Below are 27,774 nucleotides of genomic sequence, written 5' to 3'. Positions count from 1 at the left end.
ATGTTGAAGATGAAGATGATGAAAACGGTAACAGCTAACAATTATGGAGTGCTTACCAGTCACTGTACCAGACATGGTATCTCATTTGACCTTCTCAACAACTCGGTAAAGTAGGTATGTTTTTCCCCCATCTTGAAGATGAGAAAACTGAGGCTGAGGGAAGTTAAGCTACCTTCCCAAGGTCTCAGAGCTAATAAGTTGGGAGCTCAGCAATGAAATCCATTCTGACTTGCAAAGTCACTACATTACTTAGACTCAACTGTTTCCAGAGACATCGCATGGTTTTGCATAGTAGAAATTCTGACTTCTGCTATGTATAATAAGTATGTATATCCTATAACGGTGTTACTATTCCAGTCAATAGCTCACTGATTTAGATAAAAGGCAAACTAACTTTTCCAGGGAAGAACAATGACACCGAGTGAAAGTCTGGTCCTTCAGATTCATAGAGGAAGTGGGTATCCAAAGAAATGTGCTCTTCTACGTAGGTGTCTTATAGCAGAGGATAAGAAAACCCTGAGACAATTATCTTGGCAACTTAGGCAGCTTGATTTTTGTTTAATTCTGTACTAGAATGTGGGGCTGATTTTTCCCAAATGATTGTTTCAGTTATTCATTTCGAAATGCTAGTTAAAGGATGCAGACCTATTTCTACAAGTCTGATAACTTGATACCCCATCCGACCCCACCCCATCCCACCCCATCCCAAAGGGATCTGGGCTAGGGAGGCCAGTCTCCAAGGTGTGGTGTTGTGTAAGAGCCCTAGAACCAGACTATCTGGGTCCAATTACCAGGCTCATTACTCACTAGCTGCATGATCTTGGAGAAGTTTTAAAATTTCTTTATGCTTCAGTTTCATTCTCTTAAAACAGAGATAATACTTGTAAGTCCTCCTAGAGTTGCTGGATAGATTAAATTAATTCACATGTGGAAAGCACTTGGAATAGTGCCTGACCTAGTGTAAGGCTCATTAAGTACTAGCTATCACCGTCATCATCATTGTCTTCTAGCTCCTTGCAGGAATTTAAGTGTCTGACTCTGCTATAAACTCTGTTTTTCACCACGGAAAATGAAAGAGTCCAAAGGTCTTCATTTATATTTCAAAACTTCCTAGAGAAATTTTAGTAGGTATTAGAACCTTTATTATTATTTATGTCTGTACTCAGCAACAATTTTCTAAACAAAGTGATGAGCTAGAGAAGTCTCAAAAAAATCTAATTTTTATGAAATTATCTGTTTGAAAAGTAATCAGTAAAGGAGCTTGTTTTTAAAGAAGTTACTTCTGGCTAGAGAAAATGGAATAAAGCATACAGCACAGTGCCTGGCACATGGTAGGCATTCAATAAAGGTCACCATCACTACTACTAATGGAACATCTTCATTTCTGTTTTGTGGTTCTTATTAGTACTTTATCCCATAGTTCTTTTTAGAAGAGAGCTTTTCTTTTGTGGATTATAAATTTTTTTCTGTTTGTTTCTTTTTTTTTACAACTTCTGAACACTGCAAATGTTGACTTTTTGAAGCAGTATAACCATAATTTCCCCTTCTCTGAAATTTCTGGCTAAAAGTATCTGCCTTGCCCTCTTCTCTAAAGCTGGAATTAGAAAAATTTAACCTGGGTGTGAAAGAATAAATCAATTAGAGCATGTACACCCTTCACAATAGCATTCTGTTGGGAGCTGCTTATAACCAAGTTCTCCAGTTTCAGGTTCGTCAATAGAACCTGTCTCAAATGTCATTGTGGACAGTGGACTATTAATGTCAGCTCAAAGTAAGTAAGTGCACGGAAGGATTTGAGTTTCAGCCCTTTTCTTGATGAGGATCAGTAACTCTAGGAATAGGACCATTGGGGTAAAATACCTGCTATGAAAACATTTCCTTTGCCTGAGCAAACATATTTAGTCTATGGTTTACTGGAAAATGGTGTTTCAATAGGGAGTCATTATTGTAACATATCACAAATTATTTCTGATGCAATCTAAAATAAATCTGTTACTAAGTATTGCATATTAATTTCAAGGAAAAACACTCAGGAAATAAGAAAAAAAAGGACAATTAAAATCACCTGCATAATACTGCCACAAAATCAAACTACTGTGAACGTTATGGTACATGGCTTTGTGGATTATTTTTCTGTGTGCGTACAAATGTATTTTTGTCATTATTTACATTTGGGGAAATTTTGAAGGCTTTAATTTTTATGTAGTTAATTATTCAACTTCTCCTTCATAGCTTCTCTATTTGGGTCATACTTGATGTCCTTCCCCATGTCAAGATTATAACACTGTTCAGTTTTGTTTTTAGCTATTGCTATAATGATTTACTTTCTTTCATTCAGCTTTTTAGTCTATTTGAAACTGGTTTGGTTTAGGAGTGAGCAAACGACCTAACTTTATGTTTCTCCAAATGGCTGGCCTGCTGCTCAGATACAACTCTTAAAATAATCAATCTCCCTTGTTGATTTGTGGTACTTTTAGCGTATGGTTAAGTTCACATACAGCCTAAGGTTTGTTTCTGAACTTTCCATTCTGTTTTTTTGATTCATCTATCTATTCCTGCATAGAACCACATCTACTAATTATTATCAACTTAGTATTTTTAGCAAAATTTGGCAATTTATACAAGGCCTGCGCTTAAGTGTAATCATAGGCATTCTACCATTACCTTTTAAGAAATACTAATTTGTTTTTGTGATATACACACAGTATACACATTTAAATGTCATAAATGATACAAAAAATGCAAATAGTGGAAAATAAGTCTCCTTCCCTTTCCTTCTCTGTCAGCTACTTACCCATCCTGGAGTCAACCACTATCTCTTATATATCCTTCCAGTGCTATTCTATGCATATATAAATATAGAAATAAGATGTTAAAATGGCGCTTTCAGCCATGACTCTGAAATGACATATTAGATTGCCAGATTCCAATTTGAATGTCATACCAAAATATAAATCTTCAGTGGAAATAGAAACCAGTTTTATGACCTTAAACTTTGTACCCACTTTGTGAGTATAAAATGGTGGGTTGCTGATGGAAGCGAAAAGTGAAATGGATTTGTGATCGTGAAGATGATTTCTTTGGAGAGAACAGTGCAGGGCATCCTATTGCCCACTTGCCTCAGGTGTAGAGAGAATCTTCCATGGGACTCCTTTAGACACGTGGCCCTGCCCAGTGACAGACAAGTGATGGTGTCTCCCTCTCACCTGAGAGCCAGAGACAACAGATGGGTAGAGTCATGGGAGTTCGGGTCACGTGGGTTGGGTCTGGAAGCTCATAGTGTGTCAACACAAAGGATGTGTGATTTTCATGTACCAGGTATGGGCCGCACAGGAGACAGAGACAGAGAGATGAATTATGTTAAGTCACACACAATAGCCTATCTAGATGGGAAAGAGATTTAGAAGCTGGAGGTGGACTGTAAATATCCCAGGAGGATGAGTAGGCAATGCCTCTAAGGAGAGTGCATCACATGCATCAAAGGAATGCAGGTGAGATACCTCCAATAGTGGGAGGGTTGACTCTAAAAAGCCACAACAGTATCCTCTGAGTAGGATGACAACCATCCCAATTGATGTGCATTGAGGGCATTTCAGAGACATGGCTTCATTTTAAAACTGGGAAGGCCCTGGCAACCTGGGACAAGTTGGTCACCCTACGTCTGAGTAAAACTCATCTGTTTCAATCACCTGTGAGACATCGAGAGTGTAAAGCCATCCTTAGAATGTAGAGTCTAGTTCTTACTTTCCTGTTCCCCTTACCTCTTGTCATCTCACCCTAGAGTAGTCAGAAATAATTAGTAATAAGTAGCAGCAGAGTTGAGCTAAAGAGAGCAAGCCTCACTTGGGAGAGGGGTGCAGCAATAAGATAACTTTGAGTTCGCAGTTTTGACTATGATATGGGTCTGGGCATTCTAATTTCTTAATTGAGACAGAGAAATCGAAATTGAGATTGGTGATCTAATGTGATACAAAACTTTGTGTAAGTCACAAGTGATCAGAAAAATCATGGAACTGAATTGTCATCTAGGGGCAGGAGACCTTCCCCATTGAATACATTTTAATGGGTCAGTGGGACACAAAATAAAGTTGCTTGGTGATCTCACTCCACGAGTCATGCTGTTTCAATATGCTAGCTTTATATTTGTGTAGTAGGTTACACATCCTGCTCTGCTTTACTTTTTTCACGTAACAATGTACTTTGGAGCTTATGCTATGGACAGAGCTGCCTCATTCTTTGTTCATGTTATGTGGTATTTCCATAGTTGGATGATCATGTTTTATTTACTATTCAGTAGTTCTCTAATGACGGCTATCTAGGTTGTTCCCAGTATTTTCCTATTACAATCAACTGTTAATATCAATTTCACATGTTTGAATATAATCTAGAAGTGGAACTGCTGGGTTGAAAGATAATTATTTAAATTTTTGCTGGTTACTAATGAATTGCCATCCAAAAAGGTGGCACTAATTTACATTCCACTCTATATGACAGAATGCTTATCTCCCCTCCCCTCCACTCACCAATATATGTGTCAGCAAGCCAATCTGATATGTGGAGAATAGCATATGATAGTTTGAATTTGTATTTCTCTTATTATGAGTGAGGCTGAGCATCACTTTATGTATCATCTCTTTAGAACAAGCTTTGCTTATTTTTCTAATGTGTATTTGAATTTTTAGGAATTACTTAAAAATTAAGGGACTTCCCTGGTGGCGCAGTGGTTAAGAATCCATCTGCCAATGCAGGGGACACAGGTTCGATCACTGGCCTGGGAAGATCCCACATGCCACGGAGCAACTAAGCCTGTGTGCCACAACTACTGAGCCTGTGCTCTAGAGCCCGTGCTCCACAAAGAGTAGCCCCCGCTCACTGCAACAAGAGAAAGCCCGTGCACAGCAACAATGACCCAATGCAGCCTAAAATAAATAAATAAATAAATTTATTTTTTAAAAAAGAATTAAGGAAATTAGCCATTTGTCATTTATGTGTTTTACAAATATTTTCATGCATTTAATTTTTCTATTCTATTAGGAAGGAAAGGCATGTACAAACAAATCCTTGATGCCGGACAGACCTGAATTTGAAGGCTGATTGCCCTCTACCAGCTCTGTGACCTCAGAATAGTTTCTTACTTTCTAAACTTTAATTTCTTCATCTGTATAATGGGACTAGTGATAGCCCAGCACACTGTTGAGAAAATTAAATGAAATAATGATGTAACAGTACTCTATACGTTCCTTCTTTCTCTTTTGTACGGGAAGATGAGATTTACAAGATATGTGTATCCCAGTGGACCATGATCTTGGATCTTGAGTTTTTGATCTAGTACTATAACTGAACAGCAACACTATCTTTGATGCTACTTAAAAAAGTTTTTTTTTAATTGGAAAAAAAAGTACATCAGTGAATGAGACCTTTAGAGGTTAACTCATTGCAAGGTTATTCAGCATTTAAAAATTCTGAGACCTGCCCTAAATTTCTAACTGTGTAACATCACGTGAAGGGGGAGGAAGTGGCTGTGTGTCTTGGGGAGAGGACTGGGGGGGGGATGATGAAACTCTGAGGACCTGTCCACCTGCTAGCATGAAGGATATGGTGGGGTAGTATCATGTAGAGAGGAAAAAGGAGAAGGTAAGAATAAAAGAAGGCAAAATGCTGATAAACTGGAAAATAAGCCTTGTTTTCTGTTCTTTTTGCTCTATCTAACTGGTGGTAGATTTTCTAACAAACAATAGAACCTCTCAAATATTAGGAGAAGCTCTTGTCAGGTCTGGTGACATGAACGAGAAAAGCAAAACTGAATAACTGAAAAACTGAATATCCAAATGCTGATTAACCAAGAGTTGGCTCTAAAAAGGAATGAAAACATCTGCTGGCTTCTTTGAAGGAAAAAAAAAAATCCCTTTGGGTTTTTCCTGTAACAAATCCTGTTCTCAATTTTCTCTTTGGGAGGAATCCAGGAAAAAAATGACCTCTCCCATTCTAGTAATGAATTTCTATTCACTTTTGAACTTTAAATATGTTAATTTAATCCCCAGATGGTCACCAAAAAATATGTATTGTCAAATCACAGATCTTGACACACCTCTTCAGGGCTCACCCCTACAGTTACTCCAATTTCTCTGGTTCTGGTTCTAAACAGAGAGCTTATCAAGGGGAAAGATGCCCAGCCCAGCCCAGGCCTGTACCACCAGTGTTTACAAGAAGTTTGCCTTTTTGTCATGATGTCCCTTCACTGAGTTGAAGCATTCAAGAGCCTCGAACAATTGCAAAGACTGGCTAATAACTGTCAGCAGAATGGCATCAAAACCATGCTACTCCTCATTTCCGGACTTGAAATCAGCAGCATTAAGAACACATTCTCCTACAATATAGTAAATACTGACCAGCTGGAATCTTACTTATTTAACTTATATTTGTAAAATAATTCAAGTACTTGCCTTCATTAAAAAACTGGGGACTTCCCTGGTGGTGCAGTGGTTGAGAAGCCGCCTGCCAACGCAGGGGACAGGGGTTCAAGCCCTGGTCGGGGAAGATCCCACTTGCTGCCACAACTACTGAGCCTGTGTTCTACAGCCCGCGAGCCACGACTACTGAGCCCACGTGCCATGACTACTGAAGCCTGCGTGCCTGAAGCCCTTGCTCCGCAGCAAGCGAAGCCACCACATTGAGAAGCACTCGCACCTGCAATGAAGAGTAGCCCCTACTCGCCGCAACTAGAGAAAGACCATGCGCAGCAACGAAGACCCAGTGCAGCCAAAAATAAATAAATAAAATAAATGAATTTATATGAAATATACATATGGTATGTTAATCTGAAGATCAAAAAGCATTTTATGAACCTAAGTCTGTGTGTGGTCAGATGGGCTTGTGCTTCTGGTAATACTGACACTTGTTGCCTCTCAGTGTCTAGTTAGTCAGAAGTAGATTCCTTAAAAGGTGGGGCATCGTCATTCTAATCTGGGATTCTTTGGCATTTATTAAGTACAGAGGCCTGTACTAGAGGCTGGGAGTCTAGAAGCTTTAGGAGAACCTGCCCCTGTCCTCTGGGAACTTCCCCTTTCCTCAGCGGTGTCTAGACCTACTCTTGTGGTCTCGTTGAATCTCCCAACTTATGCAAATGGGTCGAAGCTACACATACAGAAAGCATTATGTGAATATTCGAGCATTAATATAAGCATTTGTAAAAGCCATGTACAGACATCTAAAGATTTATCAGAACCACTGGCAAGCTAGTAACTCAATGAACTTCTTTTGAAGAACGGCTTTATATGCTCCGAACTAGAAGAGGATGCTCAGATGATGAGCCACACACCCCTTCCAAGGAACCAATAGTCGAGGAGAGCAAATAAGAAATGTACACAGCCCCATAACATAAGAAGTGATTAAGCTGTCTGAACTAGGTAATCCCCATCATTTAGGCCACTTCTTTTGTTTTTCTTTTCTTTTATTTATTTAACATCTTTATTGGAATATAATTGCTTTACAATGGTGTGTTATTTTCTGCTGTATAACAAAGTGAATCAGCTATACACATACATGTATCCCCATATCCCCTCCCTATTGCGTCTCCCTCCCTCCCACCCTCCCTATTGCGTCTCCCTCCCTATCCCACCCCTCTAGGTGGTCACAGAGCACCGAGCTGATCTTCCTGTGCTATGTGGCTGCTTCCCACTAGCTTATCTATTTTATATTTGGTGGTATATATAAGTCCATGCCACTCTCTCACTTCGTCCCAGCTTCCCCTTCCCCTTCCCTGTGTCCTCAAGTCCATTTTCTAAGTCTGTGTCTTTATTCCTGTCCTGCCCCTAGGTTCTTCATAACCATTTTTTTTTAGATTCCATACATATGTGTTAACATACAGTATTTGTTTTTCTCTTTCTGACTTACTTCACTCGGTATGACAGACTCTAGGTCCATCCACCTCACTACAAATAACTCAATTTCGTTTCTTTTTATTGCTGAGTAATATTCCATTGTATATATGTGCCACATCTTCTTTATCCATTCTTCTGTTGATGGACACTTAGGTTGCTTCCATGTCCTGGCTATTGTAAATAGAGCTGCAGTGAACACTGTGGCACATGACCACATGAATTATGGTTTTCTCAGGGTATATGCCTAGTAGTGGGATTGCTGGGTCATATGGTAGTTCTATTTTTAATTTTTTAAGGAACCTCCATATTGTTCTTCATAGTGGCTGTATCAATTTACATTCCTCCCAACAGTGCAAGAGGGTTCCCTTTTCTCCACACCCTCTCTAGCATTTATTGTTTATAGATTTTTTGGTGATGGCCATTCTGACTGGTGTGAGGTGATACCTCATTGTAGTTTTGATTTGCATTTCTCTAATGATTAGTGATGTTGAGCATCCTTTCATGTGTTTGTTGGCAATCTGTATATCTTCTTTGGAGACATGTCTATTTAGGTCTTCTGCCCATTTTTGGACTGGGTTGTTTGTTTTTTTGATATTGAGCTGCCTGAGCTGCTGGTAAATTGTGCAGATTAATTCTTTGTCCGTTGCTTCATTTGCAAATATTTTCTCCCATTCTGAGGGTTGTCTTTTTGTCTTGTTTATGGTTTCCTTTGCTGTGCAAAAGCTTTGAAGTTTCATTAGGTCCCATGTGTTTATTTTTGTTTTTATTTCCATTTCTCTAGGAGGTGGGTCAAAAAGAACCTTGCTGTGATTTCTGTCATAGAGTGTTCTGCCTATGTTTTCCTCTACGAGTTTGATAGTGTCTGGCCTTACATTTAGGTCTTTAATCCATTTTTTTTTTTAACATCTTTATTTGAGTATAACTGTTTTACAATAGTGTGTTAGTTTCTCTTTTACAACAAAGTGAATCAGTTATACATATACATATGTTCCCATAACTCTTCCCTCTTTTGTCACCCTCCCTCCCACCCTCCCTATCCCACCCCTCTAGGTGGTCACTAAGTACAGAGGTGAACTCCCTGTGCTATGCTGTAGCTTCCCACTAGCTATCTAATTTACATTTGGTAGTGTGTACATGTCCCTGCCACTCTCTCACATCGTCACAGCTTACCCTTCCCCCTCCCCATATCCTCAAGTCCATGCTCTAGTAGGTCTGTGATTTATTCCCATCCTACCACTAATCTCTTCATGACATTTTTTTTTTTTTTTTTAGATTCCATATATATGTGTTAGCATACGGTATTTGTTTTTGTCCTTCTGACTTACTTCACTCTGTATGACAGACTCCAGGTCTATCCACTTCATTACAAATAACTCAGTTTCATTTCTTTTAATGGCTGAGTAATATTCCATTGTATATATGTGCCACATCTTCCTTATCCATTCATCTGTTGATGGACACTTAGGTTGCTTCCATGTCCTGGCTATTGTAAATAGAGCTGCAATAAACATTTTGGTACATGATTCTTTTTGAATTATGGTTTTCTCAGGGTATATGCCCAGTAGTGGGATTGCTGGGTCATATGGTAGTTCTATTTGTAGTTTTTTAAGGAACCTCCATACTGTTCTCCATAGTGGCTGTATCATTTTACATTCCCACCAGCAGTGCAAGAGTGTTCCCTTTTCTCCACACCCTCTCCAGCATTTATTGTTTCTAGAGTTTTTGATGATGGCCAATCTGGCCGGTGTGAGATGATATCTCATTGTAGTTTTGATTTGCATTTCTCTAATGATTTTGAGTTTATTTTTGTGTATGGTGTTAGGGAGTGTTCTAATTTCATTCTTTTCCATGTAGCTGTCCAGTTTTCCCAACTCCACTTATTGAAGAGGCTGTCTTTTCTCCATTGTGTATTCTTGCCTCCTTTATCAAAAATAAGGTGACCATATGTGTGTGGGTTTATCTCTGGGCTCTCTATCCTGTTCCATTGATCTATATTTCTGTTCTTGTGCCAGTACCACACTATCTTGATTACTGTAGCTTTGTAGCATAGTCTGAAGTCAGGGAGCCTAATTTCTCCAGCTCCGTGTTTCTTTCTCAAGATTGCTTTGGCTATTCGGGGTCTTTTGTGTTTCCATAAAAAATGTGAAATTTTTTGTTCTGGTTCTGTGAAAAATACCATTGGTAATTTGATAGGGATTGCACTGAATCTGTAGATTGCTTTGGGTAGCAGAGTCATTTGCACAATGTTGATTCCTTCAATTCAAGAACATGGTATGTCTCTCCATCTCGTTGTATCATCTTTAATTTCTTTCATCCGTGTCTTATAGTTTTCTGCATACAGGTCTTTTGTCTCCCTAGGTAGGTTTATCCTAGGTATTTTATTCTTTTTGTTTCAGTGGTAAATGGGAGTGTTTCCTTAATTTCTCTTTCAGATTTTTCATCATTAGGGATGCACGAGATTTCTGTGCATTAATTTTGTATCCTGCAACTTTAACAAAGTCATTGATTAGCTCAAGTAGTTTTCTGGTAGTCTTTAGGATTCTCTATGTATAGTATCATGTCATCTGCAAAAAGTGACAGCTTTACTTCTTCTTTTCTGATTTGGATTCATTTTATTTCTTTTTCTTCTCTGATTGCTGTGGCTAAAACTTCCAAAACTGTGTTGAATAACAGTGGTGAGAGTGGGCAACCTTGTCTTGTTCTTGATCTTAGTGGAAATGGTTTTAGTTTTGCACCACTGAATGATTTTGGCTGTCGGTTTGTCATATATGGCCTTTATTATGTTGAGGAAAGTTCCCTCTATGCCTACTTTCTGGAGGGTTTTTATCATAAACGGTGTTGAGTTTTGTCAAAAGCTTTTTCTGCATCTATTGAGCTGATCATATGGTTTTTATTCTTCAATTTGTTAATATGGTGTATCACCTTGATTGATTTGTGTATATTTTAGAATCCTTGCATTCCTGGGATAAACCCCACTTGATCATGGTGTATGATCCTTTTAATGTGCTGTTGGATTCTGTTTGTTAGTATTTTGTTGAGGATTTTTGCAACTATGTTCTTCAGTGATATTGGCCTGTAGTTTTCTTTCTTTGTGACATCCTTGTCTGGTCTCGGTATCAGGGTGAATGTGTAGGCCATTTCTTATATCCCACGATGACTTATATTTTGTCCTTCTCACTGGCTCTCTACCTATTTTGTTGTTTTCCTGTCTCACAAGTGTTAGAAGCAGCCTATAACAGGAAGGCATACAAGAAAATAGTGATACACTATTACTAGGGGAAAAAAAAAGCATGGCCATCGTCATAGATGTCTTCAATTGCTGCTGGTCCACTCTTTCCACAAACTGGCCTTGAGAGTCTTGTGTCCTTAACACTTCATGTTCTTTCCATCTCAGCCACCTATTCCCATTGACAGATATACCCTGGATCTTGCCACCTAGAACTCTCCTTAAGCTCAAACTTATCAATCATGAACCAACTTCTAACCTTTCTGCTCTCTTCCTCCCATATTCCGTTTTTGCTTACTATTCAATCTCATCCCCTTACTTTCAACACATCAGTTCTTCAATATTCCTTTCTCTCCCCATTGATTATCCCCACATGTGGCTTTGCTTCCTTCCTAATCCAAACCAGACACACAAACACATCACTTTCACCACTTTCTGCTGTACATGTCTGCCCCATCCCCCAAACTGGATCAACCAAATTATCTGCTATCTCCTATTTTTATCTGTCACTCAACTGCTTATTGCTGCCCCTATACATACAGGGTCTCCAAATTCACTGCTCCTTGGTGTCCTCTGTATCCTTTAAAAAAATTTCCCTTCTCCGAGTCCTCTTTCTGTCTCCACTAGGACCAGAATTTCACTACTCTCTTCCAGTTATCTTCCCCATCTCTTCTGTCTCCTTATTTCATAGGAAAGGAAAAGTTTAAACCATCATGTATGACAGCCCTAAAACCCAAGGACTCCTTTTTATGAACTATCTACCTCCTCACTACCCCCACCTCCTTACCTTCAGCTGCAGTAGAAGAGGTGTCCCTCCCTGAACAAAGTTGATCCCTCTGCGCTGCTGGAGCAGCTTTCATAGGAGGATAGTTGAGGAGAAATACATTTTCCAAGTGTCAGCTACAATCTAGGCTTCTGCAACATCTCTAAGACCACTGCTTAAAGAACTATGTCCCAACGTTATTTTCATAATTGGATCTCAGAACTACATCTAGGCTCTTCATACTTATTATCATCAAATTAGGAGGCAAGTGATAAGAAAGTCTATGATGAGATACAAATATACTAAGTTCTTGAATACGCTATTCCAGATTCTAGTTTGGATACTTCATTGCTAACCTACCCAAGATTTATACTTTTTATTTAATTTTTGTTTTGTTTCCTGTTAGTCATTATCAAACCAGGACTTAAAAGAGCAAGGTCCACTTTTACCCACACATGGGAAAATCAGGACCAGTTTCAGCTCTGTCAAGAGTAAGTTGATAGGAAAGGGGAAGGAAAAGCACTCATGGTAGTAAAAAAGGAACTTCAGAAGATCCTCAACAGGAGAAACCTATACCTAGGAAGTCCTTCATGCCAAATCAATTGATTTCAACAGTAGTTAACTATATTTATAAATGGGCCTGGTCAGGAGTTGTGCAGTGTAATTACTAAGTCTTCGCTAGAGGAATGGTCTTTGGAGAAACAGCACTCCAAGTCAAATAAGCTTTTAGGTAAAGCCCCAGCCTGACGATTGCTGAGCCTGGCCTTCAGCACTCTGTAGAGGATTCCCCCAGTCATCAGATACATAGAATCTATTCAATTTAAAATTTTATCAAGCTACATCATCCTTCTAAACCATTGAGGCATCCCTGGGAGATGACCTACCTCCCTTGACTAAGATCCTCCTGCAAATCTGCTGATATAGCTCTTCCTCATCCAGAAAGAACTGAAACCTTGAGAAAGAGGACTTTAATACTTAGAATCCATGCCCTGGATTTTTGCTAAATCTTTTCTGAGAAACTCTCACAGCTAGAAGCAGTGTAGCATGATCCAGGCTAAGGAGAGAGGTAATCCTGAGTTTGAATCAAACTTTAGATACTTCTTTAAATCTTGGTTTTCTCATTTGTAAACTGGGGACAATAACAGTATCTACTTAAAGAGTGGTTCCAAGGGTGAATTATGAAGCCCTTAGCTTTGCAGATAACAAAAAGTGTTATCTACAATTTATAATGATTATTTTTGTCATTACATCTAAGACTCCATCAGCCCCAATTTTAGAAAGAATCTTTGCCATTGGGAAACGTGTTCAAGGGTCAAGCCTGAGTCTGAGGGAATAAAAAGAAACTGTAGCTGCTAGTTGAATACATTTGATTTGAAATTCTCAGGCCAAGTCACTTCAGCCAAGACAGAACATGAGCAGCCAGTTCTTTGTGGTAGGAAAATTTGAAGACTCCCTGGACCTGGTTACCCACAGAGGAGCTGGGCTCACAGGAAAGGCTACAGCTGAAAAAATTATAGCTGGAGAGAGCGAAGCTAGACTTGGATGAGTGTAGAACAACCCAATAAGAAGCTTTAGGAGGGAAAGGATTTGGGATTAAACAAGCTGTGTGTTAATTTAAATGAAAAAGGCAGATTGTGAATCGAAATATGCCCCTCCACCCAATAAAGTGCCATCAGCCTGAACATCCTCTCCAGTTGTATGTGGTAGTGCTACTAACAGAGAGATAGTGATGTCCACAGAGCTATGTCTGTACTTATAAACATATCTATAGCTATAATCTATTAGCTAGATCTAGATCTAGAGTCTATATCTGTCTATAGCTATACGGAATACAAAGGTTATTCACCAAAGTGTTTACATCAGTTATCTCTGGATGTGCGGGATTATTGATGTTAAGAAATGTAATATATATATACATATTTTTTTGCTGTGTTTTCTGATGAGTATATACTGCATTTGTAACAAGACAATCACAGAATATTAATTTTAAAAAAAGATATCGGAAGGCATCAACTTCTCCTCACCTTTTGTGAAAGATGACATGGGAGACGTGGACTGAGGGAAAATCCTGCCGACGAGGAGAAGTCAGATTGGGACAGACTGTGGACAGAAGGTTTAAGGAAAATCTCTTGAATCTGCTCATGTTTTCCCTACTTAGCTTTTGTCCATGGAATTTTATCTGTTTTTGTATTAAAGTAAAACCAAAAGTATTTTGGCTTGGCCTCCTTGTTCACCTCTCGACTCTTCCCATTGTAAAGTCCTCTGTTCACATGTTTCCCTAAAGCTGGAGGATTAGAGATAGTGACTTTTAGATGATGTCTCTTAAAAAGAGACTAGATTCAGACACCTAAGAAACTTATTTTAAGTTTTCCAATGTACACGGGTAAGGTCACTATTATCCCAGTAGTGAATTGTAGGCCTTGTGTCTCTTGTATTTCCTGGGTTAATATTTCGGCAGAGATTCGGTTCTTGGAAGCCATAGAAAACCTATTATGGGAAGGAGGAGTAAGAGGTGAAGATACGGAGAGAAATGAGATTTTCACGCCTGTGTGGGCTGTGGTGTGGTGCAGGACCCTTGACTCAGAATGAAGAGAGGTTCTAGGCTCTCACTGGAGATGGGACCAACAGGTATGATGAAAAGAGAAGAAAGCCAAGGGTTTCACTGTACTTCTTGTCCTTGGGTATTTATCTGAGGGCTGTCCTTCAATCATCCTCTGGCACCAACACAAATCTCCCTACTACAGCTTGGCCTTGCCTTCCACATCCAAACCTTTACCCTCAATGGACACCGACACTTTGTATCTCACTGGCATCTCAAACTCAAGACAACTGAAACTGAGTTATTTATCTTTCGGTATGGATCTGTTTCCTCTCCCATGTTTCTTGTCTTGGGGCAACGGCATTCAGTCATCAGGATCCACCCAGTCATCAGGATCACTGAAATCATGTTTGAGTCCCCCATCTTTCATTTTCCAATGGTACAACCAACAGTACCATCAACCAATAGTACATTCAAGCTTGTAAATTTCACTACACTTTTCTCCTATCTCTCTAATCTTGCCTCTACTGCCTTGGTTCACGTCATCATTTTTTTCTCAGACCACTTCTAGGCCTGACCAATCTGGCTTCAATCTGTTTTAATTCTACTCAAGTCTTTTCAATCACATTCAAAATAAACATCACTGCACACCTAATAAGCACTTAGCAAGTACTAGATGCTGAGTATACAAAGCTTATAAAAATAGATAATAGCTAATAATCATTACTCCTTACTCTGTAGCAGATGTATCCTTTATGTGTCTAATACAATTTAATCCTCACAATACCTACTACAATAGTAGTAGTACTATTATATCCATTCTACAGATAAGCAAGCCTAGGATTACAGAGTTTAGATAAAATTGCCGAAGGACACACAGCTAGTAACTGTTGGTGCTGGGGTGGGAGCCCAGTCTGACTCCGGAGACTGAGTTTTTGATCTCTAAGAAGAGAGGTCTCTGGCCTTAAGGGGTCACAGACTAGTGGGAAAGGCAACCAATAATCAAACATATAAGTATTAATTGGTACATGGTCCTGTGGGAACATGAAGCAGAATGTGAGGTCAGACGAGGCTTCTCAGAAGACATGATGTTTGACCCAAGCCTTCCACAATGAATAGTTCACCAGGGCACAGTAAGTACAATAGCTAACTCTTAATCAGCATTTACTGCATCCTAGGTACTGTTTTAGTTGCTTTGCACGTATTGACTAATTTTAATCTTTTTGGTTAAGAGGCACCGTCCCTATTGTATAAATGAGAAAACTTATTGCTTAACATTCCCAATTTGAGTTCAAAGTCACACAATAAGTAAAAGGCAGAGTTGGGATTCAAAACCAGGTTTTTGTTCCGGAGTCAGTGTTGTCAACCATTACACCCTATTGCCTTTCTACCAAGTGTAGTGAGGACATTTCAAGCAGAGAAAATAGCGTATAGGTATGACATATGGTGTGGGGTGAGTGGGGGCAAGGATAGGAGATGAGCCCTGTTTGGGGTTGAATTGTGTCCCCCTAAAAATTCAGATATTGATATCTTAATCCTCAGTACCTAAGAATGTAACTGTATTTGGAGTTAGGGTCATTAAAGAGGTGATTAAATTCAATGAGGTCATTAGGGTGGGCCCTAGTCCAATAGGACTGGTATCCTTATAAGAAGAGATTAGGACACAGGGAGAAGATGGCCATCTACAAGCTAAGGAGCAGGCCTGGAACAGATCCCTCCCTTTAGGCCCTCAGAGGAAACCACCTCTGGAGATACCCTGACCTCTTAGACTTCCAGTCTCCAGAACTGTGAGACAATAAATTTCTGTTGTTTAAGGCTCTCACTTTGTGATACTTTGTTACAGGAGCCCAGAAAACTAATACAAGCCCTTAGGAGTAGGTAGGGCCAGATCCTAGAGGCACTAGGAATGGACTGGTGAGTTTTCAATCATATTATCCAGCTGAGTCATACGATCTGACGAGCGTTTTATAAGGCTCGCCCTGATGGTTCTGTGAAGAGTAAGACTTGAGGCTTGGTGGGGCTCACGTGGAGGGGCAGGCAGGGAATTATGATGGTCTCATCCAAGTCAGGAATGAGGTGCAGGAGATGGATGCCAAAACCACCAGGGGGAGGACGGCCACTCGCTTCCCCTCCCCACTCCCAGTCCCAGCCTCTGAAGCCATCTCAAATTCCCCACCTGTCCCTGAATAGGCCACGTGCCCACTCCCTCTTGTGTCTCTATATCGTTGTACATGACACTCTGACTCTGTCACGTTTAATGATGCTCCAAGACCCAGATCCAGGGGAATCTCCTCTGAGAAACTACCTCCAGGTCGGTTGACACTCTTTCTTCTTTGCTTCCATAGCCCTTCCATAGCACATCTCTATCATGATCCTCACCTCCTGTTCTGTGATGATTTGTTCCATGCCTGTCTCTTCTATTAGATGGTAAACTCCCCGAGAGAAGGTCTAGCCCACTGACTAGTGAATGGAAATGCACAAAAGATGTGGAGTGAATGAACAGAACAAAGCCTTTAAAAAGGTACAAAGGACCAGAGAAATCTAAGGGAGAAGTGGCTTCTGGTTCCACATGGTTTGTATGAAAGTACATCATAAATCAGGAGTTTGGGAAGATATGGATTCCAGAAACATGACACATGTACCTGTCTGACAGCCTTGCCCTTTCTCCTTCTGGATAGAAAGAAACACTATGAAAAAATAAAATATACCTGATGCTCTAGTGGGCTTTAGGGGAAACCACGTTGGGAACAGCATAGGGGATTCCAAGTGCTTGCTTACTTAAGAAAGGGTGATAAATGGGTTGAATAATCCCGATACTCAGTGGCCTCTAATGGATGTCTTTTTAATTTTTTTCCCTTGGGTAATTTTCTATGTCAGATTTGGTTTTTAAACTCACATTTAGTTAAGTATCTAGAAAATGACTATTGCCTCAGTAGTCTTCAGATCCATCAAAACGTCTTGGTTATAGCTCTCATTTTTAACTTAGAGGCAAAGAATCAAGAGCAGTTATCATTAGTCAGAATTCAGATGTGATGACACTCATCTCTGTACTGTCTTCTGAGGTATAGACCATGAGCGGCCCAGTGTCTGGTTTTCAATGTGTCTCTCTCCTGAATGATATTTTTCTCTGAAGTTTAATTTTCTCTGCGGGTTATATGAGCATTCTTATTTTAGGGTTGATGTCATGAAATCTAGAGTTTAAATGGTGGAGGTGATTTTTAACTTTTGGCACACATTCTTGATGGAGCAGCCATCCTCAGAGGTACCTTTGGATATCAGATGATGGGGGTGATGCTTATAGAAACCCTGTTTAGAAAAATGACGTTACTGACCCTGTATTTTTTTTTTTTTTTTTTTTTTTTTTTTGCAGTATGCGGGCCTCTCACTGTTGTGGCCTCTCCCATTGCGGAGCACAGGCTCCAGATGTGCGGGTTCAGCGGCCATGGCTCACGGGCCCAGCCGCTCCACGGCATGTGGGATCTTCCCGGACCGGGGCACGAACCCGTGTCCCCTGCATCGGCAGGTGGACTCTCAACCACTGTGCCACCAGGGAAGCCCTGACCCTGTATTAATTTCCTAGTGCTCTGGTAACAAACTACCACAAATGTGGTGGCTTAAAACAGCAGAAAGTTATTCGCACAGTTCTGGAGACTAGAAGTAAAAAAGGAAGGTGTCAGCAGGGCCGTGCTCCACCTGAGGACTCCGCGGGAGATTCTGTTCGTTGCCTCTTCAAGCTTCTGGTGGCTTTAGATTTTCCATGGCTTGTGCCTGCATGACTCCAATCTCTGCCTCCATCTATACCTCGTCTTCTCTTCTTCAAATCTATCCTATCTTCTCGTGTAAGGACATTGTCATTGGATTTAGAACCCACCTGGATAATTCAGAGTGATCTCATCTTAAGATCCCTAACTTAAATACATCTGCGAAAACCTGTTTTATTTTTTTTTCAAAATAAGATCACATTCACAGGTTCTGGGGGGATAGAACATGGACATATCCTTTTGGGTGCCACTACTGAACTCACCACAGGACCCAGAGTCAGGAAGGCCTGAAGGTAACAAAGGTGCCTTGCCAGTAGTGGTGATGGATTTATACAGGTGTACATGTAAGCTTGTGAATACACACCAACTAACCTAAATTAGAGGTTGAAGCAGGGATTGCAAACTGGTGAACCAAATGTCAGCTCTAATCAAGAGATGTGTTCTGATTGCCCTCCATGGTGCTTTAACATTTTTCAGTTAGTTGAGTATATGAAAAATTGGAATATTTTTATATAAAAGTCCCAGGTTTCTGGCTTTTCTTGTAAGTCAGATCTAACAACACTGGGCTCATATCTCCTCTCATCTCAGTAACATGGCTGGAATCGGGATAGGAGCTGCCCCTTTAGATGGGGTCTGAATTCTCCACGTTGACACAGTCCTCACCACTCCCTGTTGTTTACCCCAGGGCCACTTCACTCATGGGAATTAGTTGCTTTGTTCCTGAGTTTTTGAGTTGGCAATCCTTGCCCATGGGCATGTTATCAAGGACAGCTAAGCACTCTGGTGGAAATTCGAGCAATGACCCTGATTTGCTCTAAACTGCAAATTGTTGTCAAAGAGTTTATGTAGACCAAGATAATGAGACATTTTAGATTCACCCTGTGTATCCACTGGCAGCCAAGACTCATAATCCAAAGATGTACAGCCTGTTACTATGATACAGAGCCTACATTTTAATAGTCTAACTTCTTTCAGACCCAGCCTCATGTAAACGTAATTTAAAATCTTGAATTTTGCAGGACCAACTTAAGTCCAGAAGACTTGCTTGTTACTTTATGTATGGACCAAAGGTTTTATCTGTTTTATAACACCCTTTATATAATATGATGAATATTTTCCTGCTCCTGGTAAAATTTGTTTGTTGAACTTATATCCACAGAGCTTACCTGAGCTAAATCTCCTAGCATCTCATTATCCAAAACCTTTCTCTGAGGACACACAAGGCAAAAAGTAAAAAGGAAACTCTCTTTTCAGCAGGAGTGGTTTTAACAGATATCTATTGCTTTTGCTTCAACTCCTGAGTCCAGATCATAAAGAGTTGGGAGTAGCCTTGAAATACAGAGATATAGAGACTTTCAACATGCAAGACTCATCTATTATTTGCAATTAGAATGACAGTTGGCAGTGAATAATTAAGCAAACACTGACCTTGCTAGTGTTGCTACAGAGGTATTTTCTCTGGGATTAACTGTTCTTGCCCAGATTTCCCCATGCCATTTTCAATAACAATAATAGGCATGATTTCGATCTGTAGCGGGAGATATATTTTCATGTGTACTATTGTCATGAACAAAATCAAATTTCCTTTATACATTTCTTGCTTCTTTAAATACATTCCAATATAATAAATTCAGGGTTATTAAAAAAAAATCACATACATGCTTTCTAGTGGTCAGAACTGTGACATCTTTATTCATTAGAAATGAATAACAAATTGATTTAATTTAGCAGAGACAGTCTAGGTTAAGTGACTTACTAAGTAGCAAATCGAGCACTCAGGATATACATAAGGCCATCACTTAAAAAAAATCCCACCAAATTAGATTCCACAGAAGTAGACATGTGAATAGCAACAGACTGGATTATAATCTATTAAAAAGCCACCCGTTTTAGTGCGCCAATGAAGAGAATTTCTTTTTAGTATATGATACAGAAAGAGACCTTCACTTTAAGAATGATTAAATAGCTTGTCTTAAAAGAAACATCTCACTGCGTACTTCATGAATGATGCAATAAGAAGCTTAGCTGCCCACCTAGGTAATCCAACAGAGCAATTCTACCCATTTCATTGAAAATATTTTGCAAGAAATTCTTCTGTCTAATGGAAGTAAGACAAACTTACGCCTGATCTTTTGCTTGAAATTTGAGGGAGCCGAGTGGTAGAGGGTGGTCACTGACTCTCAGGGACTGCCACCAGATTTTTCTCTGTGAATGATGCTTAATTGAAGATCATGATGTGAATTGAGCAATGGGGCAGGCCCAAGGAGAGGAATGCTGATTAGCAAGACATGCAGGCTGTAACTTCCCCATTCTTGACATCTGTCACTGGTTTTACTGAATAATGAATTCCGTTCCTATATATTACTTTATAATAGTTATAGAGTCAGAAGTGTAATTAGTGATGATAAATAGCTATACGTGAGGATACTGCAGCTCAATCCATCTTCATTTTTCAAATTGTTGCTTCTTTATAGAGAAAAGAGGCATGGCCATTAACGCTGGCAAAGCAAGCCTGACTAAGCAGAGATTGACAATGAAATGATTTACAAAACGTGTATTCCATTGCACATGGGCTGCAAAGCTTGTAGTTACTTTTTCATTCGTTTTTCCTAGTAACAAAATAATCTTGAGCCATAAGCTCTTGTGTTTGAAAATTGTCCTTCCCAAGAACACAAGACTTTAACCTCCAAATAAATTAGTTGGTTTTCTTTTTTTTTTTAATGTTTATTTATTTATTTATTTATTTTCTTCTTAGTCATCCATTTTATACACATCAGTGTATACATGTCAACCCCAATCTCCCAAATCATCACACCACCACCCACACCCACCCCACCCCCGCTTTCCCCCCTTGGTGTCCATACATTTGTTCTCTACATCTGTGTAGTTGGTTTTCTAAATGTCTTTGTTAGTAACTTTTTTCATTCTTTAAGCTACAGTAAATTCAGTACAAAGATCACCATTGATATAATAGGTATTTAAAAAGTATCTAATGAATACCTGCTACCACAGAGAGCTCAGGGAAGAAGAGGACAAACTAATAGGACATGATCTCAGCCCTAGATAGCTTGGGATCCACTGAAGGCGGTGACATGCACCAAGAGAAGCATTTAAACAGCAATATTAGAGAGACGACAGACCAGAAGGACTGTCACTAACGACGAATGTCAGGATAAGCTGGGGTGGCTGGGGTGTGAAATGCCAGTATAATGCACAGAAATGGAGCAGGCGTCTTAAGGTAGTGGGATACAGGTCCAAGAAATTTAGCTATAAAACAGCTGGATTTGATGAAGAACAGACTGATAGAGTGTATGGCTTCTGAAAAGCAGTCCCCCTGGGAAGTAACTGAACATCTCCACCCACCAGTTTCATCCTATGTAAAATGGGCATAGTAATATTCACTGTCTCACAGGGTTGCTCTGAAGACTGAATGAGACAGCAAACATAGCGTGATTGGCCTGGTGTCTGTGCCACCCGGGCAATTATTATGTTCCTAATTCTACTCTCCCCAGTTTCTTTCTTTTTTTTTTTTTTTTTTTTTTTGCGGTACGCGGGCCTCTCACTGTTGTGGCCTCTCCCGTTGCGGAGCACAGGCTCCGGACGCGCAGGCTCAGTGGCCATGGCTCACGGGCCCAGCCGCTCCGCGGCATGTGGGATCTTCCCGGACCGGGGCACGAACCCGTGTCCCCTGCATTGGCAGGCAGACTCTCAACCACTGTGCCACCAGGGAAGCCCTTATTCTCCCCAGTTTTAACAATAGGTCCAAAATTGGAACTATTTCCAATTTCCTCAATTTCTAAAATAATTTATGATACATACTGTAGATAAGTGTCATGAAATATAGACATGTTGACTTTGTTTCCTCCATTGTAGCCTAAAATGCCTTTTTGAACCCTTTTATGCTTCTTGTCTCCATGAATTTTCATAAGTTAAACTCCTAGAAGGGCCTTCTTATGAATCATTACTAGACAAATAAAGCTTTTTAATTTGGGTGCATACGTGATTTGACAGCTACAGAGTTTGGCCCGGCCCCAGGTTTGCAGATTGATAAATTAACAACCTCTCAGCTTGTCTGCATGCGTGTGTGTGTGTGTGTGTGTGTGTGTGTGTGTGTGTGTGTCTTTGCTGTTTCTTTTTCCTGAGATTTGAAGACCCATGATATGAGCAATTTTCCAAACTTATGGCATCCTTCTGGCACAAATCACTGTCCCCAGAGGCTAGTAACTGGCTTAGGTTGCTATGTGAAGAATCCTTTAACACCACCACAGACATCTTGCCCAGCTAGGCACTCCCTCTCATGTCTTGCCCCACAACCTTGGTGGGTTCAGCCAGGTGGGTAGTTTGAGCCCTGGAGCGGGGTGGAACTCTGTAGGAACCCAGAAGCAGTGAATGTGAAGTGAAATGGGGGCACCTAGACGAATAGGAGGGTGGTTTTGTGACCTTCCTGGCACCTCCCTATCTCTCTGAACTATTTTAGCCCCTTCTCGTATAGGCATCCTCTCCCTACCACCCACCCCTCCTTCCCAAATACACCGGGGACCTATGGGCTCTCGACAGGATTCTGCCAAGATTACAACACTGGTCTATAGACATACTGACTGGGGTTGCCTCATCGGCTCAAGTCAGGTGCCAGCAAACCTGCCAGATGAGGCCTCCTTTCCTGTTTCCCAAACTTTCCTGCTTCTAAGCCTTAACTGGGACACCTGCAAAAAATGCAGATTCTAATTTCATGGTTCTGAGGTAGAGTCGGAGTGTCTTTTTCATACAGCCCATGTGACCCTTATGATCTGGCAAATCTGGGAAACACTGATGTAGCCTTCATGGGGGCACCCATCGCATCCTGACATTGGATCCTTGCATGTAAGAGGGGTGTGTGCGTGCTCGTGTGTGTGTGACCTTCCCTGATGTCAAACCACAGTTCTGACCAGAGTCAGAGGCCTGGAAGTTTTTGAAGAAGCATCTAATGCCCAGTCTAGTTTCCAGGCATGTAAACTTTGAGATGTAAAGTTCTTTAATCCTCACCTAAAGGTCTATAAAAAAGGAAAATTCCAAGTTCCAGTTGCTCTCTTTATTAAGCACCTAGACAGTTTTGCATCAGTAGTGAAAACTTTCTAGAAACTGGCTAGGGAGGGAGGGAAAATTAAGTATTTGTTGAGAAAAAGAGGACGAATAGATGCGATAGCTGTACTTTGAAAATTTACTAAGCCTGCTCAGGCCTCACTTCTGGAGATTCATAAACCTTTAGATTTAAAATTCTTTACTTTTAGATTTAAAATTCCATTGTTACTTGAAGAAAAAAGTATTATCCTTATATATGTTTTAAATTTTTCATAGTAAAAACATACAAGGTGTATTACCTAAAAACGACTTTTCTCATAATATTTTTGTTTGGTGCATTTAGGGATATGAAGATCTACAGAATAAAAACGTTCTCCTGAGCTTCATCAATTATATGACCCTCATGTCTCCTGCATATCTTCAGGAAAAGGAGACATTTTTTTCCATCACTTGTACAGAATATCTAAATAGGTAGCGTTCATGCCCAGGAATAATACATTTTCTCCTTGCTGATAGCAACTTGGCTGAGCCACTCAGTAAGTTAACTCCCAGTGTTCAGTTCAGTTTCAAATGACATGAATTGTAGGATGGTAAGATTTTTTTTTTTTTTTTTGGTGATACGCGGGCCTCTCACTGTTGTGGCCTCTCCCGTTGCGGAGCACAGGCTCCGGACGCGCAGGCTCAGCGGCCATGGCTCACGGGCCCAGCCGCTCGGCGGCATGTGGGATCTTCCCGGACCGGGGCACAAACCCGTGTCCCCTGCATCGGCAGGTGGATTCTCAACCACTGCACCACCAGGGAAGCCCGGAAGGTAAGATTTTAATTAAAACATATTTATATTTGAAGGTAAGTAGACAATAGTGGTGTATCAATAATAATTTCCTGATTTTGATCCTTGTACGTAGTTATGCAAGACAGCTAACATTTATGGAATATGGATGAAGGGTATATAGAAATTCTTTGTGCTATTTAAAAAAATTCTTGTGTGTCTAAAACTGTTTTAAAAATTGCAAGTTAAAAAATAATGAATAATTTAAAATTTAGGTATAACATGATAAAAATTCATGTATTTACCATGAAAGTCAACATTCTGCCTTATTTCCCTCATTTTTTTTTAAGGCAAAGCTTTAAAGAGACAGTCTGTTTTTATATCACTTTGTTCTTCTACTAGCAATGAGTGGAAGTGCTTAGTACTGTTACACTTTCTACTTATCTCCACCACGATGTGTCAAGAATGTAGTTTGTTTCAATACCCATCACCTCAAAGACTAGTGAGGTTGAACATCTTTTAATAGGCTTATTGGCCATCCAGGTTTTTCATTCTTTATACTGTTGTTCTTATACTTTATAGAAGCTTTTGCATAATCTGGAGATAAGCCCTTGTTTGTAACATGCATGCAAATCTCCTTCCTCACTTTGCAGCTTGTTTCAATTTGGTTACTATATCTTTTGACTGGTATATTTTGCATTTTAACATAGTCACAACTTTCCATCTTTTTTGTTTTGTGCTTTTTGTATCTCAGATAAAAATTTTCCACCTTCCCAAATATCCAGATAGTTTCTGATACTTTGTTCCAAAAGTTTTGCTTTTAACACTTAGGTTTTAATCTTTATGGAATTTATGTTTGTGACTGTTTTGAGACTCGGATCTATTTTTATCTACTTGTTCCAATTTTATGAATGATTTATCCTTTTCCAACTGATTTTTAATGCTACATTTTATAACAAGTTCTCTTATATGCTTGGATCTATTTTCTATTCTCTGTACTGTTCCTTAGTTTATCTGTCTATTTCTGCACCAATACATCCCTTTAACTTTACCATAAGTTTAAAGTAAGTCTTATCAACTTGTAGGTAAAGGCTTCCATTCTTTTTTCTTTAAAATTATTTGGCATTCTCAACTCTTTAATCTTTCTCTTTTTTTTTTTTTTTTTTTTTTGCGGTACACGGGCCTCTCACTATTGTGGCCTCTCCCGTTGCGGAGCACAGGCTCCGGACGCGCAGGCTCAGCGGCCATGGCCCACGGGCCCAGCCGCTCCGCGTCACGTGGGATCTTCCCGGACCAGGGCACGAACCCGTGTCCTCTGCATGGCAGGCTGACTCTCAACCACTGCGCCACCAGGGAAGCCCCTAATCTTTCTCTTATATTTTGAATACGGTTGTCAAATGAAAAATATTTTAAGGTAGTTTCTTTTTTATTGGTATATGCTTGCATTTATAGATAATTTTGGAGGAAATAACTATGACATGGCACCGTCCTATCTATAAAGATGGCGTAATTCTCCATTTATTGGGCCCTTCTGCATTCTTCAATGTTTTAACTTTCTCCATAACTATCTTATAGATTGTTAGATTTCTGAATACCTTATTTTTTTTTTTTTTTTTTTTTTTGCTTTTGCAAATGAGATTTTTTTCTATTTCGTTATTGATATCATGTAGGAACACTATTGAGTTTTGGGCAGTAATTTTATTTTATACCTAGGAACCTTACTGAATTTTCTTATTAGAAATCTAGTTTCCCAACTCTTAATCCTCACTGGAAAATAAATAAAATGAATGAAAGAGTTGAAGATCACAGGAGGATTTTTTGGAGCCAACTAGGGATGTTCCATGAGCCGTTCCCACCAAATGGAAAGAGATGGGTGGGAGCTACTTTCTCCTTCATCTCCAGCAAGATATTAGGGATTTAAAGAGCCTAAAGAAATGTGTCCTCTACAGCCTATGGTTCTAGGTGAACTAGGGCTCCTGACTTCCTGTGGGAAACGCAAAGGGGATGGCTGAGAAAAGGAAAGGTAGCTGTACTAGTGGCTTGGACCATTAGGATTGGTCAGGGCAAATGATGCTGGGATGTTTCTTATGCAGGAGATATAGTTCAATGGAGAATGTGCTTGTGTAGGGCCTTTACAAGTCTTGTTTGAGACAACTGCCTCGATGGGTAAAAGACCACAACAGAAGGAAACTGTCAGATATCCAGGGAGTAGAGGAAGGAGCTAATGATCAGTTGGACTCGCCACTCCAGGGAACTACAGGTGAGAAACCCCTAATAATGGGGGAGGGATTGTCAAAAACCAAAAATATGCCTCTGAGAGACAGCCTTACCCCCAAACTAGAGGAAACTGAGATCACCTTAAGTTATTCAGAGTGACTCTACAGGGGATGAGATGGCCCTAAATTTCATTCAGGGATAGGGAAGGAACTAGAATAAATGTAAAAGGGCAAAGGGAAACAAAAAGAAAGATGTCTTCTGGTTACATCCCATGAGTCCTGCTTGTTTGGTGTAATCGTGACATGATATGAGATATGAGAGGTACTATATTTGTAGAGATTAGATACTGAGCCCTCTGGAGCCGATTTTTGAATCCTAGCTTTGTCTTTACTGAATGCTTAACCTTTCTCTGCTTCAGTTTCCTCCTTTGTAAAGTATGACATTGTGTTGTTACGAGCATTAAATAAGTTAATATGTTCAAAGTACCTCAAACAGTGCCTGCCATGTTGTAAGCAGGCAGCAAATGTTAGCAAAAATGATTAAAATAACTGTGTTTATAGTTAATGATAAAAATACTCAATTACTACATAAAGTTCATGTGTGAGAGACAATACACTTACTGAAGATATTTGAAAATTTGGAAACAGTTTAAACAGTGCAACTCAATTATTTTCAGTGGAATGGCTTATCTGTCTGAGAACAGACTTCAAGTTTTTCTTTTTTTAAGATGAGCACACAGTTGTTGTTGTTGCTGTTTTTAAGTGTCAGGGAGTTTTATTTTTAGTTTTTAAATTATTTATTTATTTATTTATTTTTGGCTGCGTTGGGTCTTCGTTGCTGCTTGCAGGTTTCAGTAGTTGTGATTCGCGAGCTCGAGAGCGCAGGCTCAGTAGTTGTGGTGCACGGGCTTAATTGCTCCTCAGTGTGTGGGATCTTCGCGGACCAGGGCTGGAATCCGTGTCCGCGGCATTGACAGGTGGATTCCTAACCACTGCGCCACCAGGGAAGCCCGAGAACAGAGATTTTTTTTTTTCCCTTTCTAAAATGAAGGCTGAGCCTTTTCATGAAGACGGCAGCAAAAGAGAGGAAGGAAGGCTGGCTGTGTGACGCCCCTGCCCCTCCCAATGCTGAAACCAAAGCAAAGGCGTTGACGGCCAAGGTGGCAGCACTGAACGGCACCCACAAGCACAAGAAAAAGAAGAGCCACACGTTACCCACTCATGGCAGTCCAAGATACTGCTGCGCCGAAGGCAGCCCAAATATCCTCGGAAGAGCACTCCCAGGAGAAACACGCTTGACCACTACGCTGTCATCAGGTTCTGCCTGACCACCAAATAGGCCACGAAGATAGAGACAACACAACATACCTGTGTTCACTGTAGATGGAAGGCCAACAAGCACCGGCTCAGACAGGCTGTGAGGAAGCTCTATGACTCTGACGTGGCCAAGGTCAACGTCCTGATCAGGCCTGATGGAGAGAAAACGGCTTATGTTCCACTGGTTCCCAACCATGATGCTTTGGTGTTGCCCACAAAATTGGCATCACCTAAACTGAGTTCAG

The 27,774-nt window shown here is 40.1% G+C and overlaps 1 protein-coding gene across 1 annotated transcript in view; it reads right to left on the bottom strand.

The window, feature by feature from the left end:
• Positions 1 to 27,774, bottom strand: part of PIK3R1 (phosphoinositide-3-kinase regulatory subunit 1) — a 562,712-nt gene that overhangs the window by 136,012 nt on the left and 398,926 nt on the right. Inside the window, exon 6 of the mRNA XM_067031067.1 lies at positions 27,581 to 27,681. The gene's annotated coding sequence lies outside the window, so the exon portion shown is untranslated. The remainder of the gene's footprint in view (positions 1 to 27,580; positions 27,682 to 27,774) is intronic.

Source organism: Kogia breviceps, chromosome 4, assembly GCF_026419965.1.
Source record: "Kogia breviceps isolate mKogBre1 chromosome 4, mKogBre1 haplotype 1, whole genome shotgun sequence".
Classification (NCBI taxonomy): Eukaryota; Metazoa; Chordata; class Mammalia; order Artiodactyla; family Physeteridae; genus Kogia; species Kogia breviceps.
This window is presented reverse-complemented; position numbering and strand designations above follow the sequence as displayed.